Source organism: Podarcis bocagei, assembly GCF_964188305.1.
Source record: "Podarcis bocagei genome assembly, chromosome: 9".
Lineage (NCBI taxonomy): Eukaryota > Metazoa > Chordata > Lepidosauria > Squamata > Lacertidae > Podarcis > Podarcis bocagei.
In genome coordinates this window covers 80,165,824-80,186,876 of record NC_138134.1, presented here as the reverse complement: position 1 = coordinate 80,186,876, position 21,053 = coordinate 80,165,824, and the positions used below count along the sequence as shown (strand labels likewise).

The 21,053-nt window shown below is 51.9% G+C and overlaps 2 long non-coding RNA genes across 2 annotated transcripts in view; one reads left to right on the top strand and one right to left on the bottom strand.

Annotated features, from left to right (window-relative positions):
* The first annotated feature begins 13 nt into the window (after positions 1-13).
* LOC308594401 lies at positions 14-15,473 on the top strand. Its single transcript, XR_014011437.1, has 3 exons — positions 14-133; positions 11,870-12,142; positions 15,074-15,473. It is a non-coding gene; the product is annotated as an uncharacterized lncRNA (long non-coding RNA).
* Positions 9,277-21,053, bottom strand: part of LOC308594441 — a 65,109-nt gene continuing 53,332 nt past the window's right edge. Inside the window, exon 2 of the long non-coding RNA XR_014011482.1 lies at positions 9,277-10,120. This is a non-coding gene — a long non-coding RNA (uncharacterized lncRNA). The remainder of the gene's footprint in view (positions 10,121-21,053) is intronic.

Here is a 21,053-nt window from a genome sequence, read left to right as displayed (position 1 = left end):
GGCGGTGCCCCTCGCCAGAGGAAGGGAGGGGGGAGCCGAAAATGGGGCTTGAAAACGCGGGCCTGCGCTTTCTCCCGACGACGCTGGTACCCGCGGATTCTCCCTTCCTTAAGCCCCGTTGGGCAGGAAGCAGGTGGGCTTGGGGGGTGGCATGGGCCTAGGTCTAGTGTGGAGCCCCTTCCCTGCCCAGGCTGCTCAGTCCCCCTTCGGGGGCTCCCTGGTGCCCCTCCGCCCGCTGCGAGGCTCGGGGAAAGTTCCCCGGGATCTGCCGGGGCGCCCCGGAAGCTTCCCCGGAGAGCGACTCGGATTGTTTCCTCTCCAAGCTGGAAGGGGTGCCGGGAAAGCCGTGGGGTCCCTACGCAGACTTACGCGGACAGTCGTGGCTTTTTTAGGGCGAACCAAGCTCCTGCCTGCCTTCCGATGCGAGAACGGCCCTTTCTTTCCCTCAAAGGGCCTCAACGGCCCGCGGAAGGCACGCGTTCCTTCCGCGGCCCTCCCACAGGGCGGTTCTGCCCTTCTTCCTTTCCCGGCCCCCGACGCCTCTCCTTCGGTTCTGGAGCAGACGCTCGCGGAGCTGGATGGAATCCCCGATGGAATCCCGTTCTCTGCGTGGGGACCCTTCCTGGGTGCGCGCCCCCTACCACTTTGCTCGGAATCCCGAGGCTGCCGCGAGATTGGTGAGGCCGGCCCGCCCCCTCGGGGTCCCCCTCGGGCTGAGCTGTCCCTTTAGGGACCCGCAGGTGCTTTTCTGGAAACGGGGTACCGGGAAGAGAAAGGCCGGAAGCTCCGGGCTCTTGCGCTTTTGGACAGCCTTGAGCTTCGTGGGGCAGCTTCGTTCCTCGAGCCCACATTTGGGGTTCAGAAAGAAGGAACCTTTGCGAAGGGATGCCACGGAGGGGGGGGGGAACTATTAGACAGAACTGAGAGGCGCCCGACGCCCGCGGGATCAGTGCCGAGGCGGAGAGCGGAGCCGGGAGAGCCGCGCCAGGCCAGCCGGGGAGGACGCGGCCGAAGCCGTTAGCCGAAGGGTGGTCTCGGGAGACCGAGGCAAGATCCGCGCCGGGCGGGAAGGCGAGGGCCCAGCGGGAACAAAGGCGGAGGGGGCCGGGAAGGGACACTTTGCGCGTGTGAGTGGGTCTCTCCTTCACCCCGAGGAATATGTTTTTGCGGGGTCCCAGGCTGGCACTTCTCCACCGCCGAAACGCTCTTTCCGCGACGGGGATCTCTTTCTCGGCTCCGGGCCTTCCTGGCGCCGTCCGGTGCTCCTCGACTCGCCCCTGGAGAGAAAGGAAACCGAAGCGGCAGCATTTACGGTGAATAGGAAGGGACACTATCTCTGCCCCCCCCCCAGCAGCCACACACAGAGAAGGATAGTAAAGAGCTTGGCTATCTTGGGGGGGGGGGGAGTTAGGGGCAGCGGGAGCGAAGCGGCCGGGAGGGTCTGGCTTGGGAAATGTCGCGAGTTGCTTGGCGGAGGGCACTTTGAAGGTGTTAGATGGCAAGAACCGATTCAGACCTCGAAGGGGGAGAGGGAGAGGCAGGGAAGCGCCCCACGGGGAAGCCGGCCTCTCTTTGTGTCGGGCCTCGGCCGCTTCCTTCCGAGGACTGCGCTGCTCCTGAAGGGATCCAGCCTCCGGCTCCTCTCTTGGGATTGCGGGAGCGGGACCCCCGCGCCCACGAACAAGGTGATCTCAAGGAGCTATTTCTCCAAGCGGGACTTCTCCGCTCCATCCGGATCCTGCCCATTCGCCTTTCTGTCCTTCCCAGTCTCTTTCGCTTTGCAGGACTGCCAGGGAGCCGCCTCGAGGTGGCGGGCAGGGCGCTGGCCGGGCAGGCTTCGCCCGCAGCCGGTTTCCTCGGCGTTTCGCGGCGCGGCTGAAGCAGCCCCGGGAGAAAGGAGGCGGAAATCTCTTCCTCGGTTTCGCTTCTCCGGTTTTCTCTGGCAGAAGGAGAGGAGCTGCCTCTTGCTGCCGGGAGAGGAGAGGAAGAGCAGTTTGAAGCCCTCCGCCCCGGACTCTCCGCTGGTTGGTACCCGAAGGGCGGCGGCGTTGGAGTGGAAATCTCCAGCCGGGATCCGCGACATCCGAAGAGGGAGGCCAGAAGTCTAAACCCGGTGAGTCCGAGTAAAGACGTATCCAGGGCGGCTCCTTCTGGAAGGGAAACCCCCTCAAAGGAGTTCACGGGTCTGGGGGCTGGAAACGACGCCCAACTCGAGGGAGCCGCTCCTGCGCTTCGGGTCTGACAGGGCACCGCCTGCCCGACGACTTTGCGGTCCGCGGTTGGTCCGATGCAAACGGTCCTTTTAATATTCAAAGGAGAGTTTAATTTATCTGGAGAGAGAAGGAGAAATCAGGTATCCGCGGGGAAGCACAGGTGACAAGAGAAATAATAATAATAATAATAATAATAATAATAATAATAATAATAATAATAATAATAATAATAATAATAATAATAATAATATTTTAACCAAGGACAAATGAATGGAAGCTGGGGGCGAAAGAGGCGAGTGTCTAGCAGGAGCGACCCTTCCAGACGGGATTGGTGTCTTTTACGCACACGGCGTCCTTATGGCAGCCGCCCCAGGACGTTGTTGTGGTCAAAATACCAGTCTTATTCCCCCCACCCCGCGCCATTATTTAATCCGGATTTATTCTTTCCGAAAAAAATACGGCAACACATTTTTAAAAAATCCTGTTGCCATTGACGCATTTGGGGTACAGTATCTGAATTATCTGTTTGCAAAATCAAGGCCACTAGCCCCTATTTTATCCTATTCCATCCCGAAGAAAAGGCGACCGGGCTGGTGGGAGAGGTTTTTTTGGGGGGATGGGGGGGGGGTCTCCGGGCCCCGCTCCGCCTGGCTTCTGGTTCCACGCTCCAGGCGGACGCTCGGCCTTCTTCTGCGGCGCCTGGGGGGGGGGGGACCCCGATGCCCTGGGACGGTTTTTCGCCCGGAGATGTGCTCTGCGGACAAGGAGATCCCGAATACTCCAAACCATTATTTTATTTAGTATCAGAGGCGTGCTCTTCCTCTCCTATTACACCACTCGGGAAATACCTATATTATAATGCCTAAATTCAACAGGTCTTGTGAATTCAATGGGGCTTAAAGATTGCGCTGCCCGTCACTCTGGCCTGACACGTACCGCTCTCGGTGTGCTGACGACACCCGGCTTTTGAGAAGGCTCCCCTCTTTTTCCGGCCCCCATTACGCTGATGATCTGGGAGGGTGCTTTTTGCGAAAAATAAATTGACGGGAGCGATGCTTTTCATTAATTTTAAAACCGTGCTTTTCCGTCTTATAGTTGCTGTCAAATGTGCAAACCAGTTTAAGCGATCTTTTTAGTGTCCAAGGGAAACCAACGTTCTATTTTTCCTTGTCTGGATAAAGAAGAGCAAAATGCAATTGCGGGTGGCGTGGAAATGCCGCGCGCGGGGCTGGTCTCCGGTCCCCGTCCCCGCCCAGGAGGCGCCCTGGCTTGGCCCCACCGAGCTGACCCACGCGCGACTCAGTGAGTTCTTCCTGAGGAGGGGCTGCCTTTTCCTTTAAAAACTGCCAAACTGTCAGTCACTCGAAGCAAACGGTCTTCCTGCTGCAGAAATTCTCTCTGGATATTTTTGTACCCGAGCTGGGGCGGGAGTCTCGGCGGGGGTTCCTGGATCATGATCTGAGGGAACCCGCAGGAGGCTTAATTGGGAAGTGGATGTAATAATAATAATAATAATAATAATAATAATAATAATAATAATAATAATAATAATAATAATAATAATAATAATAATAATAATAATAATAGCAACAGTTATTTATAAAAACGTACCGCCGTGGTAAATGCGCAATTGCAAAATAATGTGATAATGATTTTAAAAGTAGCAGCATTAGCGACAATAATAGTTATGAAAAATAAGGTGCCGCAGTGGCAGAATGCTTTGAATTTATTTTTTTTTAGCTGGCTCCAAGACTAGCCCCGGATTCTCCCAAACAAGTTCAAAGCGGATCTGGAAGAGGGGCTGTCCGGCGAAGAGGAATCCAGCGCGAACGGTGCAAGAACATCTCTGAACAGCGCGACAAGGAGCCGCACCGACCTAGCCGCTGCCTGGTGAAAAGGAAAATAAGCAACCGCAGCCGTAGAAACAATTTTCACCCGAACATTTATTTATTTTTAAGTGTGGAAATGAAATGAGGGTCTGGCGCGTGGCTGCGTTTCTCCTCGCAACAAGCTGTGAAGTAGGCTAGACTGAGAGAAAGAGACAGACAGACACTCCGGCCTGGTGCAGGGCGCTGCTCCGGGGGGTCTCTCTCTGTCCCCCGCGCTTGCAGCAGGCACCCCTCGGAGCCCTCCGCCTCTGCTGGCTTCTCCGCTCTGCGAAGGACCACCGAGCAGTCTCGGCTCCGGAGCCCAGGTTGCTCTGGGGAGCAGCGACTCCCTGAGGAGCCCCGACCCCGCGCGCGGAGACAGAGGCTTTCCCGGCGGGAATTGCAAACTGGGAGGGTTGCCTCCCCCGCCCCCCAAGATGCGCCCAAGCCTCCGAGTATCCGGAAGCTAAGGCTCCTAGGAACGCTTTACCTGGGCGTAAGTGTTATTGAACTCAGTAGGACTTCTTTTTAAGTAGCGTTGCAGAAGTTTGCGCTTCAGAGCTTATTTATTCTGTGCCTCTGAAACCCCCACCCTCACGTTTGTTCTTTCAGCAGACACGTGTTGCCGTGTGTGCGTGCGTGTTGCGTGTGTTACTGTCGTTGCGACTGGCTCTGGCCCGGGCCTGGACTTCAGACAAAAGGATTTTCAGGATGTTTCCAAGTTTGGGATTTTAATGACGCTTGCAGCTGCCTTCATCACCTCTTTTGGGGGCGCAAAGGAAATCAGGAGGGTGAGATAAAAACGCAAAACGGGGAGCGATATTTTCACAGCAAGGGAGGTGGCTTCGGAGGGCCCAGCCCCCCCCCGGACCCCTCCGCCCCAGGAGCCCCCGGGGTCGAGAGCTGTTCCTGGGCCCTGCCAGGCACCCACTAGTTTTGGCCGGACCCCCCGGCAGGGGAACCCCGACGGACTGGCGCCTCCCAGACAGGAAGGGATCCCAGGAGGCCGGTTCCAGCACGGACGTGAGCGCCGCCTCGGAGCCGAGAAGCGGGGCGCAGCACCCGCCGGAAGCCCCAGCCCGAGAACAGCCTCCCCCTTGCTTCGGAAGAAAAGCAGAGGCCGTCGGGGATCTCTCCGCAGCAGGGCGGCGCTTTCCAGGCAGCACAGCCGCCCGTCCGTCCTTCCTGCTCCTCATCGCGCCTTCTCTCCTGCTCGTCGCAGAAAGCTCCCCCCCCCCACCCCACTGAAGTCCCATGGAAATCTCAGCCTTGGAGCTGCCAGAGCCCCGCGCAGAAGGGGAAGCGCCGCCTCTTGGAAAGGCGGAGTATAAGCCGAGGAAGGAAGGCAGAGCTGCTCCTTTGGTGCCCTGTCCTCACCCGGGCCAGCCAGGTGCGCCACTGGGAAGCCCCCGCTCAGCTCCTGGACTCCAGAGCCGCGCTCCTTACCCCTTGGGCGGTTCCCTTCTAATAGCGGCGGAGTGGCGCGGATGACACTTTCTCTTCCTGCCTTACAGGGGGTCGGACTAGATGACCCTTGGGAACTCTCCAGTGCTATGATTCCTCTCGGATTTGGAGCTTGCCATGACCCGGGAACCCAACGCCAAAGCAGCGCAGCTAGAGAGCCGACGGGGCGTCCGAGGCTCCAAGTTGGAGACCTCTCCCTTGAGGGCCTTCCAGCCGGTGGAGCTGGAGCTGGAGATCCGGAAGTCAAGGCATCCCAGGCGAGCTCCTGGTTCCTGTGGGTCGTGTCGGGCCAAGCGGCTCCCATGGAGCTGTTCCTGGTGCTGCCTGGCGGCGAAGCGTTTGGGGCGTCCAAGCCAGGCCGAAGCTGACCCGAGGTCTCGGTGGCCGCTGGCTTTGGGGGAGGCGCGGCTCCCTTCCGAGCGTGACCTCGATTCCTCGCCTTTCGGAGTCCACGTGGAGCCACTCCGGGCGAATAACCAAGTAAAGGCACCATGGAAGCTCTTAGGCGACTCCCATGGAAAAGTATCTGGGTCCAAGTGATGGGCGAGACCCTTCTCTACCTGAGACCAGAGAACCGCTGCCAGTCGGAGTAGACCAACCTGGGCCAGATGGGCAGGTGGTCTCACCTCAGACCAAGGCAGCCCCCCAAGTCGCCATGCAGCAGCAGGAAAACAGCCGCACACACGGGGACTTCCGGGTTGGCGCGATCGGGAAATGGCGGATTCCCTCCGAGCTCCGGAGGGAATCGGCTCAGCGGTGGATGGGTCTTTGCCGTGCCGGCGACACGGGGACCCTTAAAAACCGCAGGCGCGGAAGCCTGCGGACTGAAGACTCGGCGGGTGCCTTAAGCGCCCCCCCTGATTCGCAATGAGCCTTTTTAAAGGCTACGGAGGGGATACAGGGGACGGCGTGGCACTGAGAGTCGACCGCTACCGCCGCTGAGCGAAGCCGCGAGCCATAACCGGAGAGCGCTGACTTCCTTCCTTGAAATTCGGACTGAAAAAAGAACCCGTGAGTAATTTGGAACTGAACTTTAAAACTTTTACCTTTTGAATTTGAGACGACCGGGGGGTGTGCTAAAAGGAAGTCCCCACACCCCCCCTTGCAGACGATCCAGAGCAACGAAATAAGAACTAAGCTGGAGTGCCTACCCTGTAAAGGGTGAGTTTTAAAAAGACAGTAACTTCCAAGATTTAGAAAGGTAAATTTGAGCAGGAGAGTGGAGTGTTGGAAGAGTCTTTGTTTTGTGGTAAACAACCCTCCCTCCCGGGCCCGGGAGCGACCTGATTTGGAGCCTGTATAGAGGAGCAGAATTTGACAGCTGTCAAAAGCTGTCAAATGGACTATTAATAGTGAAAAAAAAATTGCTGTTTAAGACCTCTCCGGATTAAAAGGAGTTACAATTGAACTAAAATCTTGAGAAACAAAGAAACAATAATAGGACAGAGGATTGTTGGAGAAAAGGTTACTCAGTAACCAGATTCCCTCTAGGGGGAATTCTGTGGAATTACAATGGCTGTGGGTGGAAAGATACTGAGAGAAATCGAAAGAATGTTCTCACTGGTGGGAACCCTACAGGAGCAGACTACAGCTATGAGTAAACAACTGACGACCTTGGATTTGGAAACAAGTAGTTCTGCTGAAAGTAATGAGGGCCTGAGTGAGAAAGAACCCACAGCTGAATTTGAAACAATAAACAAAGAAGAGGAGAAGACAAAACAAGAAAGAGAACAAGTTATCTGGGAAAGTACTAACCAGAAGCCGGCATCTGGAGAACACAAGCAAGGAGACTATTGGATTAAATCCACTCTAAGCCTACGAAAGATACAGAAGATGAAAGTGGAGGCCCTGGGACTTTATGGAATTCAGGAGCTCGAAATAAAGAAGTACAATTGGGGCCTCCACATAGACTTTGATTTTGACTATCAGCAAGACTTAGGCCTTGTGGAAATTCCTCAGCAGTTGCCTTTAAATATGGGAAGAGACTATGGACTGACTGGATTGATTGTTAAGGAAATCTTTCGAGACTCGATGATAGACAAAAAGGACTACCAACAAAACCGGCGGAGAGGGACTAAAAGAGAATTGAGAGCCTCGGATATCCGGAATCCAGGCTAAAAACTGTTAATTTGGACATGTCTTGGGAAAGGACGCAAAGCGGGGAGGGGAGGGAGGGAAGTATTAAATTTAAACAACACTCAAGACCAGGGGGTTTAGTATTAAGAAAATTATGTAAGAAAAAATGAGAAATCGAGGGAAGAGAATTGGGGTCCAACTTAGGGAAAATTTATTTTTGTTTTTTATAAAAGGACTAATATTAAGATGGAAGAAATGCCAACTTGCTGACATAAGTTTGGGAATAGGGATGCAGGGGAGGGGGTGGGGGGAAGTCAAGGACTAGGGTTAGAAAATAAGATTTTCGGGAACTATTCATGTTTGTTGTTTTTTATGTTTGTTTTGGTGTGTTGTTTGTGTTTATATAAAATGTGAAAACCCAATAAAAATATTTTAAAAAAAAAAAAAACAGCCGCACACACGGGCTGGGGAAGAGGGCGCCGTAGCTCAAGCTTACGACGTCTGCATTGGCTCCGGGTTCAATCCGTGCCTGAAACCCCGGAGAGCAGCTGCCAGTTAGTGTAGACAGTACTGGGTTGTATGGACCGATGGTCTAATTTGGGATAAGGCATCTTTCTGGAAAGTAAACAACATCTCTCCTAGAGTCCGGGGCCCTGCCAAGGAAGAAGGAGACGGGTTTGTGCACGTGGACATTTGCAGGGATCAATCCAAGGCAGCTTTTACTAAAAATTAAAGCCCCCCGCCCAAGCCCCCCCCCCCAATTTTGACTGCCCTGGGACATGTAAAGCAACGACCCAGGAGAGAGTGTTTCTGAACGTATGCCAAGTGCCTTCTCTTTGCAATTAGGGGCGGGGCTTCTGTTCAGAGGGTGTGGCCTGCATGTGCCGAGGGCCGCCCCCTCCCCCCACCCCGTTTGGTTCTACTCAGGCTGCAAGTGCCATGGTGCGGGGAGGGGCTTCTTCCTCTGTCTGCCGGGGAGCCCCGCCTGGCCCCCTTCCTGCTGCCCCCGAGGGGCGCGCGTCCCCTCCAGCATCTCCTGGGAAGGGCCCGAGGGGAAAAGCGTGATTCATCTATTGACGCTCCTGCCTCGCCGTAAGAAAGGCAAACCCGGCGTGTTTCCCTTGGAGCCTGCTAGGTGCTTACAGCGCTGACATTCACAATGAGAGGAATAGGCAAGGAAGCATCTTCACAGCAGTTTTATTGTGTTAATAAGTTTGGCGTCTATAAGCAACATATGTAAATGGCTGATATACTGTCTTGATGCCATTTAACATTATGTTGCTGAGGTGCGCAGGAGCCAAGTTTGCAGCATTTTTGATGAATGTGGAGCGAGCTGCCAATTCCTGGAAACTTTTTCCATCCCTTCGCGCGAGCAAGTTAACAGTCTGCCTTGCCAAAATGGTGACTGACCCCCCTCCCCCCCCCCGTATTTATCCCTTTCTGGCAACGTGGGCGGGCGGGCACGTCTTGTGCCGCCTTGAGGGGTCTCATCCCCTGTCCACTTTGGGGGCACCTCCTCTCAAGCCAGCGTGGATCTCTTTCCTTTCGCAGGTCTCCTTCACCGGTTATATCAAATAAATGAGACGTTTTGTAGAAAATAGGCCTTTGGAGATCTATGGTGAGCTTTCCAAGGGAAATCGGGGCAATGGCCAGAAGTTTGGATTCTGAGGAGGGGGGGATTCATTCTGAATTGGCTTTTTTCCTGGTTGCCTGGTCAGAAAGGCAGAACCAAAGAATGGTTGAGTTTGAAGTGACCTCGAAAGTCGTCTAGTCCAATTTAGCAAGCTTTTGAGTAGGACAGAACTCTGTTGCTAATTTCCCGCAAGGAGCTCAAAGTGGCATGCAAGGTTCTCTCCCTCCCTCCCTATTGTATCCTCACAACAACCCTATGGAGTAGGTTAGACTGAGAGACCGTGACTGGCCCAACTCTAACCACTAGGCCTGAAAGGTAGGCTGGGAAAGAGTGCTGGATAAAATAGCCTTATTTATACTGGCTGGAGCTGGAGGGAGGTGCAGTTCATTGGGAGGGCGCCAGGTTGGTGAAGGCTGATTTTAGGACTGGGGGCGAGCACAGCAACTTCACCTCTTTTTTCCAGGAAAGGAGAAATCCTGCACTCTCCAAATTGCATGGAATTTAAAAACAACAAGCCCGCCCCAAAATGAAAACCTTGAATTATATAAGTTATTGATCCTGCTGGTTATTCACAGTGGTGGCAAGATTCAGGGTCTGCCCAACTGTCAAGGAACTGCCAGTGTGGTGTAGTGGTTAAGAGCAGTGGACTTGTAATCTGGTGAACCGGGTTCGATTCCCTGCTCCTCCACCTGCAGCTGCTGGGTGACCTTGGGCTAGTCACACTTCTCTGAAGTCTCTCAGCCCCACTCACCTCACAGAGTGTTTGTTGTGGGGCAGGAAGGGGAAGGAGATTGTTAGCCGCTTTGAGACTCCTTTGGGTAGTGATAAAGCCAGATATCAAATCCAAACTCTTCTTCTTCTTCTTTCTCTTCAATCAATCCCTGGGCAGGTGCAATCTGAGGGATGTCCCAGCCTGGAAGTGCACTTCAGCATTCTCTGAAATATTGGCTTGCGCGCAGCAACATACAGTATGTGGCATCAGGATGCTCTGGGCCAGCCTTGGCAAGTGTCTGGTCTACATGAGGGAGTTGTCTGTATGGACACTTATCTTCAGCTGCTCCTGAAGACAACTATCCAAAGGGTTGAAAGCTGGAAGAATTCAAAACAATGCAAAATATTATATTTCCCTCCCTCTCCCAATGCAATCCCTAGAGCTCTCCTCACCTGCTGGAGTTTCAGGTGGATGTGGCAGGTTGAAACAGGAGGCGCCTGCTGAATCTCTATGGGCAGAACATTGCGCAGGACTGGGGCAGTGGCACTAAAGGCACAGCTTCTTGTTGCTGTCAGGTGATCCTCGCCAGCAATGCTCCTGCAGATGACCTCAGTAGCTGAGCTGGGATAGAAGGGTTTAGGTGACCCCCAAGGTACTCTGGATGGATGCGGGTGGCGCTGTGGGTTATACCACAGAGCCTAGGACTTGCCGATCAGAAGGTCGGTGGTTCGAATCCCCGCAACGGGGTGAACCCCCATTGCTTGGTCCCTGCTCCTGCCAACCTAGCAGTTCAAAAGCACATCAAAGTGCAAGTAGATAAATAGGTACTGCTCTGGTGGGAAGGTAAACGGAGTTTCCGTGCGCTGCTCTGGTTCACCAGAAACAGCTTAGTCATGCTGGCCACATGACCCGGAAGCTGTACTCGGCCAATAAATTGAGATGAGCACTGCAACCCCAGAGCCGTCCGCGACTGGACCTAATGGTCAGGGGTCCCTTTACCTTTACCTTTAAGGTACTCTGGAGCAGAGGGCAATGTAAATGAATGCAAGGACCTTGAATGTGGCTCATTAGGAGTTGGGCAGATGTTTTAACTGTGGGAGGATCTGCAACCAAATCACAGATTGCATGATGGCTAGATAATCACAAACAGGGGACTCTATGATGCAATGTCCTCTAAACTTTTGTGATGAGAAGGGGAACAATAGAAACTTAATCTCTACTTCTTCCTGTCACTACACACTCTTCTTCCTACCTGTGGGATGTGTGTGTGTGTTCCTTTGCTCTCCTCCAGAGAGTAATCTCCATTTTGAACTGGACGATGGATATTTGTAATGTTTAAGGATTATAGCCTGCCTGATTTTTCATCACTGTATCTGTTGAATCCTGGCAAGATTGTGATGTGAGTAAACATTGGATTTTCCTATTTACTTAACAGTCTGAGAATGATTTCTTTGTTAAGAGGGAAACATAAATGGGAGAAGATAATCCAAGTCTGCCTAAAGCATCTTTGGGTATCATAATTGCTCTAGAAGGTTATGCAACCTTGCCCTCCTATAGCTTCTAGAGATAAGCTGCTCATGGATGGTGATTTTAACTCTGCTGAAATAGATATTTGCATTCTCACACAAGTGAGAAAGAGGAAGAATAATTGCTAAATAAAACGTTGCCAGTTATGTTCCCCTATAAGCATTCTGGCCACCTCATTCTGCACCAGTTGCACCTTCCGAACCAGGTTCAAAGACTGCCCCACATACAGCACATTGCAGTAATCCAGCCCTGAAGTTCCCTGCTGATGGACTACAGTGATCAGGCAGGTCTTCATATCCATGCCTTCAGTGATGTTTGCAAATCTCAAGGTAACCAGTTGATCCAATAAAAGCTGCTTCTGTTCTGCATCCTGCAGGACCGAATGAGTTGTGATCTCCCTGTTCTGAGACTGGGAGTGCCCGAGGCAGGATGCACAGGCCACAAGCAAAGAATGGAGACTTTGGAGCGGCCCAGCCATTGAGCAGCGGAAGAGATCTGTGCAGCAATCAAGTCCCTCCCTGCCCCTACGTAGGTGTGTGTGCCTGTGTGCATAAGCGTCCCTGCCTGTGCATGTGGCTGCCAGGGGAATGTCAAGAACCTCCAGCGCCATCCCTCGCTGGCTCCCTGCATGCATCCTCATCTCGGAGTGGTAAATACAAGAAAATATGTCACTGTTAATTCTCTCTCTTCTTTCTCTCCCTCTCTCACGCACAAGTTAATTTATGTTGAATTTACAATTCCTAGCAGTCATATGGATGGCAGCCTCCCAGCCCCTGATTAGGGTAAACAGATTTTTGCTCCATATATTTAGACACTCCATATTGCTTTCAGGAAATGTGCACATTTGAAAGGCAGAGACTCACTGAGGGCCATATCCTGCCATTATACTTCATAGGTAGGAAGTGCAGTTGCAGGAGATGCGGGCCTAGGGCCTCCCTCTAGTCCAGGGGGCCACAAATGCGGCCAGTGGCCCTGGCTAATGGCGCCCAAGCAAAGGCAGCGGTGAGGAGGGGGCACTGAGGAAACCTGCCAAGCGGACTTTACCCTCTTTATCAATGCTATTTCTGAAGACCGCGTCTTATCTTGTAGCAAAAAGCCCTTTCCAGAGGAATTCCAAAATTGTGCAGCCATGAATTCAAACTTCTGATGCAGTGCTAGTAATAAGAAGGGTGAAATATACCACAGTTTTACAGAGGAGTAGAAGACAAAGGTCCCTGCTTCCAGACTACAGTGGGTGAGATGGCAGAAGCACTAGAAGTGCTCCTGAACAAGAATTGTCCTTGTTATAATTTATATCCCACCCTTTCTCCCAAAGGAGCCCAGGGCTGCAAACAACAGGAGATAAAAGAATAAAAGCATCTTTAAAACAACAGAAACAAAATTAAAGTCGAAATTTTGAGACTGGTCAGTGGAGAATGCAGGCATCATCAACAGAGATGGATAAAAGGTTGTGGGGTGAGAGGAAATAGGAGCAGCCGAGTCCTGGACATGGCAAGAAGCCCGAGTGCCTTTGCTCCTCTGGGCGCATCAGGCAGTGGAATGTGTAGACTTTGGGGTGTTTTGCAGCTGGCCAGGGCAGTCAGCTGCCCCATGGATTACCTCTCTTTTGCCAAAGTCACACATGTTTGGAAGCTTCAACGCATCATGCTTTCCGAACTTGGGTCACTGGAACGAGAGATGTGCCGTTTTCATGCACGGGGGGATGCACACGTCGTCTCCTTATGATAGCGATGGATTGAGGATTAACTCTGTAAATGTAAATTTAAACCTCCTGTTGCACTCCCCTGGGAGTAAACAGGCTGTGAATCTCTTTTAGCAAAATAAAAACACTTATGAGCTTTTGCAGCTTGCTAGAAGCTAGGAATTAGGAAATTGCACCTTTTTATCCCAGTTTATTTGTGGTCTGCTGACCTTCTTTATCCTCATTGCTAAGAATGAACCACATGTTTTAGGAATTTAAAAAACAGTTTACTTACATTTCAATGCAGGCAGCAGATACATCAAAGTAGTATGCAGGTAAAAACACTTCTTAGTTACAAAATACAAAATTAGCTTCTGAAATGGAGTCTGGGCTCTGAGCAGAGCCCAGGCGTGTATGTCTGCTCACACCACTGGCTTGAAAGGAGAGTGAGAGAGAGAGAGAGAGCTCAGACAGGAAGTTCTCTTTTGTTAGAAATTCCCGCCAAAGCATTAAGAAAGTGACCTCATGCAGTTCCTTCTATCTTGATTCAGGAACTCTATGCGTGTCAGTCCCTCATGTGTCTGTCTGGCATTTGTGATTTTGACTGGAAATCCCACACCCCCAATTCCATATGTATAGGGGGCTCGTTTTATTGTTTCTCTGGATTGGGATTTCCCGCCTCCCCATTCTGAGCTGAGCTGGTGCCGAGTTGGACCCGGGGGGGGGGGCCTTGGCTCAGTGGCATAGCAGCTGCCTTGCAGACAGAAGGTCCTGGGTTCGGTCCCTACCAGCATCTTCTGGTATGGCTGGGAGAGACTCCCTGGCCTGAAGCCCTGGAGCCCCCTGGACCAGAGGGTTGGGTTTACAATAAGGTGTCTTCCTAGGATGTTCCTAGGACGGAGAGGGCTGAGGGCACTGTGAAAGGGCTGTGGTCCTCTGAAGCACAAGGGAAAGGAACATTTCCCTCAAGGCAAGAGGACAGGCTACCTTGTCTGTCTGTCACACGCACTCACAGGTCTGAGTGATCCTCCTGCTCTAGACTCAGGGAAACAATTAGCATTTAAATGGGATTATTTTGTAAAACATGGAGTGGTGGAGAGCAGCAAGCACATCCCTGAGCCCCTTCCCAGCAGCGGAGGAAGTTTGGCTGGCCTTCTCTTGAGGAGCCCCCGCCCCACATCCCCAAATAAGAGTCCTTGGGGTTGAGAGCGGGGAGACCCCCCCTCTATCCCACAGAAATCCCGAGCTAAGCCAATCACCATCTCGGATTTAAATCCCCTCTTCTTTTTTTTAAAGAAAATTTCACCTGCCCATCTCGCCTCCCCCATCTTCTTCTCCTTTTTCTATCCAAACTCATAATTAATCGCTCAAGGCAAAAGTAATGAATGTTAATTGGCCATCTGTACAAAGACTAATTAAAATCTACCATGCTGGGGATTAAAACATACCTATAGCAAGTGACTGAATTGAGAATGAGAGCGGGGAGGAGGAGGGGGAGGACTGAGAAAAAACAGCTGAAAGGCTCGTCGGCAACACACAGTCGCGCTGAGGTGTGAGATGAGCTGCAACTCCGGGAGCGGAGCGAGACGCCTAGGCGGCTGGGATTGTTGAAAGGGGGGAGAGAGAAAGAGAGAGAGAGAGAGAGAGAGAGAGAGAGAGAGAGAGAGAGAGAGAGAGAAGTTATTTCAGCCGAAATCCTTGCAAGAACAGTCTGGCTCAGTTGCAGAAGTTTCCACAGCAGAGGCTTCAGGATGGCTTGGCTTAGAGCAGGAGGAGGCAGTGGTAGACTTTTGTGAGATTATGCGTGGCCTTGGAAAAGTGGAAAGAGGAAAGTTTCTCCATTTCTCTCTCTCTCTCTCTCTCTCTCTCTCTCTCTCTCTCTCTCTCTCTCAACACTAGGCTAGAACTCACGGACATCCGGAGATGCTGAAGGCTGGAAGATGCAGGACGCATCCAAGGAAGTCCTTTTTCAAGCAGCGCAGAGTTAAACTGCGGAACTCCCTTCCGCAGGAATCTTTGTTGTTGTTTAGTCGTTTAGTCGTGTTTGCCTCTTCGTGACCCCCTGGACCAGAGCACGCCAGGCCCTCCTGTCTTCCACTGCCTCCCTCATGTTTGCATCTTCGAGAACACTGTCCCACCATCTCAGCCTCTGTCGTCCCCTTCTCCTTGTGCCCTCCATCTTTCCCAACATCAGGGTCTGTTCCAGGGAGTCTTCTCTTCTCATGAGGGGGCCAAAGTATTGGAGTCTCAGCTTCAGGATCTGTCCTTCCAGTGAGCACTCAGGGCTGATTTCCTTCAGAATGGAGAGGTTGGATCTTCTTGCAGTCCATAATTCTGGCAGCAACAGAATTCAAAAGCATCCATTCTTCTGCGATCAGCCTTCTTTATGGTCCAGCTCTCACTTCCACACATCACTACTAGGAAAACCAGAGCTTTAACTATACGGGCCTTTGTTGGCAAGGTGATGTCTCTGCTTTTTAAGAATCTAGAAGGCTTTAATAGAGAATTAGGCAAATTCGTGGAAGCGAGGGCTGTCTATGAGCCACCACGGCTCTGCCCTGCACCCCACAGTCAGAGGCAGCCGCGCTTCTGACCCACCGCTGAGGGGAAGGGCTTCTTCCCACAAGCATCTGGCTGGTCACTCCTTGTGAGAAGAGGATGCTGGACTTGATGGGCCGTGGTCCCGATCCAGCAGGCTCTTCTTATGTCTTTGACATAAGGGGCGTGTGTGTTGATCTGTTTCTGCATTCCTTTTGCAGCCGCGCCCCGGCAGCGGAGCTGTCCAACAGGCCCCGGTCCGTCTCTCTCAGTCCGCAGCCGAGGATCTCCAGCGGCTCAGTAGCTTGGAAAGAAGGTGAAGTGAGTGGCTGGGGGAATCCCCCCCCCACCCGAGACCCTCCAGGGGGAAATGCCGCCCACCCCGGGGCTTCACCATCGCATTGGCTGCACCACCAAAACCCAGTTTAACCCAACCCTGATCACGTCTTTATTTGTTGTTAACAGTTATATCCCGCCTTTTGTCTAAGGGGTCAGCAAGCCTTTACAGCAGGGGGCCGGTCCACTGTCCCTCAGACCTTGTGGGGGGCTGGACTATATATATATATGGGGAAATGAACGAATTCCTATGCCTCACAAATAACCCAGAGATGCATTTTAAATAAAAGGACATATTCTACTCATGTAAAAACACCAGACATGCCCCACAAATAACCCAGAGATCCATCGTTCTGCCCAGACACTGAGGTCGAGCTCCGAGGGCCTTCTGGCGGTTCCCTCGCTGCGAGAAGCCAAGTTACAGGGAACCAGGCAGAGGACCTTCTCGGTGGTGGCGCCCGCCCTGTGGAACGCCCTCCCACCAGATGTCAAAGAGAAAAATAACTACCAGACTTTTAGAAGACATCTGAAGGCAGCCCTGTTTAGGGAAGCTTTTAATGTTTAATGGGTTATTGTATTTTAGTGTTTTGTTGGAAGGCGCCCAGAGTGGAAAACCCACCCAGACAGGTGGGGTATAAATACTTAATAATAATAATAATAATAATAATAATAATAATAATAATAATAATAATTTAATAAAAGGACACATTCAACTCATGTAAAAACACGCTGATTCCCGGTCCGTCCGCAGGCCGGATTTAGAAGGCGATTGGGCCGGATCCGGCCCCCGGGCCTTAGCTTGGCTACCCATGGCTAAGGAGCCCAAGGCGGAGTACATGGTTCTCCCCCTCCTCATTTTTACCCTCACAAGAACCCTGTGAGGTAGGTCAGGCTGAGAGCTGTCTCGACAGGCCCCCAGGACACTCAGTGAGCTTCCTGGCCCTGCGGGGACTTGGACTCCGGTCTCTGGCAGCTCCGAGTCCGGCACTCTGACCGCCACACTGCCCAGCGCCTCTTCCTTAGGGAGTTTCCTCCCAGGCCCTTCTCTCCAGACTTTTCTGGTCCCGGGGATGCCCGCCGCTTCTTCAGCTGCCGCAGCTGCTGTTGCGATTATGCTTTCGGTTAACCCCCCGACTTGCATTAATACACATATAAAAATACTTTAAACACAAAATAAAAAGCATTTAAAACAGGCGATTCAACAGTAGGGAGAATTAGCAGCGAAAGGTTTTTGAGATTATCCATCGACGATTAACCCCGTGACTTGTTGACTTGCCTCATTTACCAGGAAATAAGGCTGCGATCCTCGAAATACGGTAAGTCCAAATGTACACAGCGGGTCTCCCTCCCGCGTAAAGAAGCCCGGAATCGCGCCGCTTCTTGTTCACGCAGTTCGTGGGGAGTATCCAGAAAACAGCAGCTTGAATTTCTAACGACCCACAGATGCCCCACTGGGCGCCAAAGTCTCCCCCTACACCCCCCCCACAATGGATCGCGAGCGTTTCAGGGGCCGGGTGCAGGTATTAGTCGGGCCACTTGCAGCAGTGTGAGAAGATCACGAATTCGGGGCTTGAGAGGATTTGGATAGGAAACTCCGCAAGGGGGGGGGGGCAAGAGGGCAGCCCCCACCCCTAGATACCCAGTGTTCGTTTTTTTAAAAAAAACAAAAACAGGACGTTTGTCGCATCTGCAGAACCTGAGATACAGTATTTCGATAAATGTCCAGGCACGATTTCGCCCCCTGCCCTCTTTGTGGATAAACCACCCTGTTTATTTCTTTCTCTGTTTTTTATTTCCCTCCCCACCCCGGAAAAATCCCTGCGAACCCCCAGATATGCAAGCGCTGCTTCTGGATTTTGTTTCGGATTACGCGCAAATGAACCGCATTTACTAGAAGGACTAAAAAGGCAACGAGTGCCGGCTTAACTTCTGCACTTACCCTCCAAGGAGCTGAATGTAGCTGGCGCGGTTCTCTCCCTCTCCTTTTAATCCCACAGGAACCCTGTGAGGGAGGTTAGGCTGAGAGAAGAAGGGACTGCCCCCCCCCCAGGTCAGCCAGTGAGCTTCATGGCTGAGTGCAGGATTTGACCCCTGCTCTCTCCTAGGTCCTGGCCCGACACTCTAACCACTATGCAACCACTGGCACCTAAAAAGGTTTTCTACTATGTCCGGACCTATTTTTTTAAAAAAGTTTTTTTGAGCTATCAAATGCAGCAAAGCAAAATGCCTTTTTTTAAAAAAAAAGAGGCGGGGGCGCACGCTGCCTGCCAGGTGCCCAGTGCGGTCCGCAGGCATAACACCAATCACTTCGAGAGGGAGGCAGGCTTAACCCTGTCCAGACGCAGCCTCGCTGTCTTCCCCGAGCTCACCTGACAGGTGACCAGGCAGGGGAAGATGCCCCTTACAGCCAGCAGGTGGCGACAACGTTGCCTCGCGGCTAGTAAGCTTGTCTTTTGCACAGAGAAACAAGCGGCTAGTCCTCAGGACTTAGAAAATCACTTTCGATGAGCTGCGATTCGCAACACGTCGTTTGGGGTCAAGGAAACGTTTCCAGAGATTCCTAGCAAGACATGGGGAAGCGGGCGGACGACTGTAGAAAAAGCAAACCGTCCTCTGGAGCTCAGTGGCAGGCCTTTAAATCAGCGTTGCTCCAAAAAGGGCGAGGGAAAGGGGTGCCTGGATCACTGCCCCCCCCCACCGACGCCCCGCACTTTCTTCTTCCGCGCCCAGGACATTCCTGCCGGTGCGTGCGCCCTTCTTGCGCGCGTCTCCTTACGATCCAGTGGCCTTATCTGCAGCCTGGCCGACGTCTTCCTGGAGAGGGGAGGACGTGTCCAAAAAGCCCCCACCCCTGTTTGCCGAATGGCTCGAGCGCCTGCCTTTGTGGGGGTGGAAAAGATCAGGGCTGCCGCCATTCTGAGCTAAAAGCAAATGCAATTCCGTGCTCAAATTCCAAGCCAGGAAATTGCAGAATTCAGTGCCCTGTTACAAATCAAGCCTGATTTCAGCGGTTCGCTTTCGGACTAGAAGAGCCAAAAATGTTGCTATTGACAGGGGAAGGAAGTTGAGGAAGTGGAATTGTGCACCCAGGACCACCGAGACTGCCTTTTCGGCATTTCTGCAGGATCGTAGCCCGCACCAAGGTTCACAAAGTTGATGTGAGTTTTAATTTGCTTCGGTCTGTTGTTGTCTCAACTTTTTATATGTTTTAAATTACTCCTGTAAATTTTTTAAAGTGATAATTTTATCGTTCTCTTTTTTTGTAAATCGCTTTGAGGTTTTTCCTACAATCCAGCGGTGTGTACATTTTATGAAATAAATGAAATGAAATAAATACCCAGCCCTGGCTGAGAGGGGGACCCTATAGGAACTTCGGGGGCAGCTCAGTTTGCAGGAGAGGGGCTTGCAGGGGGTTCAGAAAGACTTGAGAGAGAAGGTAAGATTGGTAAGAACTTGTTGAGTCGATATTGAACTAGAATACAAGAGGAGGAGGTGTGGGGAAGTCAGGGAAACAAGGTTTAGAAAATAAGAATTGTGATGAAAATTGGTGGTGGTTTGTAGTGTCTGTTTGGTTGTTGTTTTTTATTGTATGTCTGTTTTTATGTCTTTATGTGTGTTTTAAAAACTTTCAATAAATATCTTATAAAAAAACCAAAACAAAAAACAGAAAGACTTGAGAGAGACCTCCAGATTCCCAGACTATCCCTCTTGAGCTCAGCTCTCTTCTGCCTCTTTGATGTGAGACTTAAATTCTCAGGTTGCATCCTGGCTACAACTTCCTCATCCTCCGCACACATCTCTCTCAGATTCTCTCTCTCTCTCTGTGTGTTGTTGGCATCCCAGGGACTAGGTAACCGGGCCTCATCAAACACCCACAACCACCACTGCACCAAAAACCCTCCCAGTTTTGGTGAGGGTGGCAAATAGTAATACTTTTACTGGCACCCATCCATCTTAAGAGAAAACAGAGTGCATCTCCAGGGGGTGTACTTAAACAACAAAAGTGAAACCCCACGGCACAAGCCTGGGCAGCGTGTCTGGAGGTCCTGGGCTGCCCAGATGACAAGACCCCCCTCTTGGCCTGGCTGATGGGGTCCAAAGGAAAGCAGAGCAAGACCTTTGGCACCAGCTTGGTGGCAGGAGCTGCTGGAAGGCTCCATCCAAACATCTTAGAGACTCCACTCTGGATTGGGTTTACTCCTGAGATTTTTCTTCTCCCAAATATGTCACTCAAGGCAGCAGAGGTTTAGGATCAGAGTTTTCTTTCTCCTGACTACCTTCCCAGGTTGATGAGCCCCACCTGCCCCTCACCTGCAGAACTGCCTTCTGGACCGCTGGATTCAGTCTTGGCTTCCAGTTACTCAATCCACTGGAGCCTGTCCTCACCTGCAGGTGACGCCCCTGACTCATCAAGGGTTGGAGACCCCTCGGCTCCCCTCACAGTGTTTCGCCCAGTGGTGTCCAAATTTTTTTCAAAGAGGGCCAGATTTGATGAAGTGAAGGGCCATGGGGACCCACCAAAGGGCTGACCAAAGTTGTTGACCTTTTTTTAGGATTGAAGTTGTTGAGGTTTTTTTTTAGGATTTTACCCCAGGAAATAAACTGCCACAGGGGCTGGATTAAAGCGACTGGCGAGCTAGATTAGGCCCCCGAAACGGATTTTGGACATGCCTGGTTCAGCCGATCTGTTCCATGCTGACAAATTGTTTGAGCCACAGGTGAGAGCTGAAAGTGGGGGGGACAGACCACTGGTGGAGAAGCTACCCTAGAAGGAGCACAACATGTATGTGGGACGTGAAACACAAGAGCAGTCAAGTACGACATTCCTAGAGTGAACATGTTTACACATGGGGAGGAATGTTTGTCCAGCCAGCAGGTCAACTTCCTGTTTCCTTCTGGGCTGGGACAGACTTCCTTTGCATGTGGGCGTGGCCTCACCTGTGCAGGTAACAGCAAAAGCACAGGGCAGAGCCGCCATCTCTCTCTCTGTGACTACATGCATCGA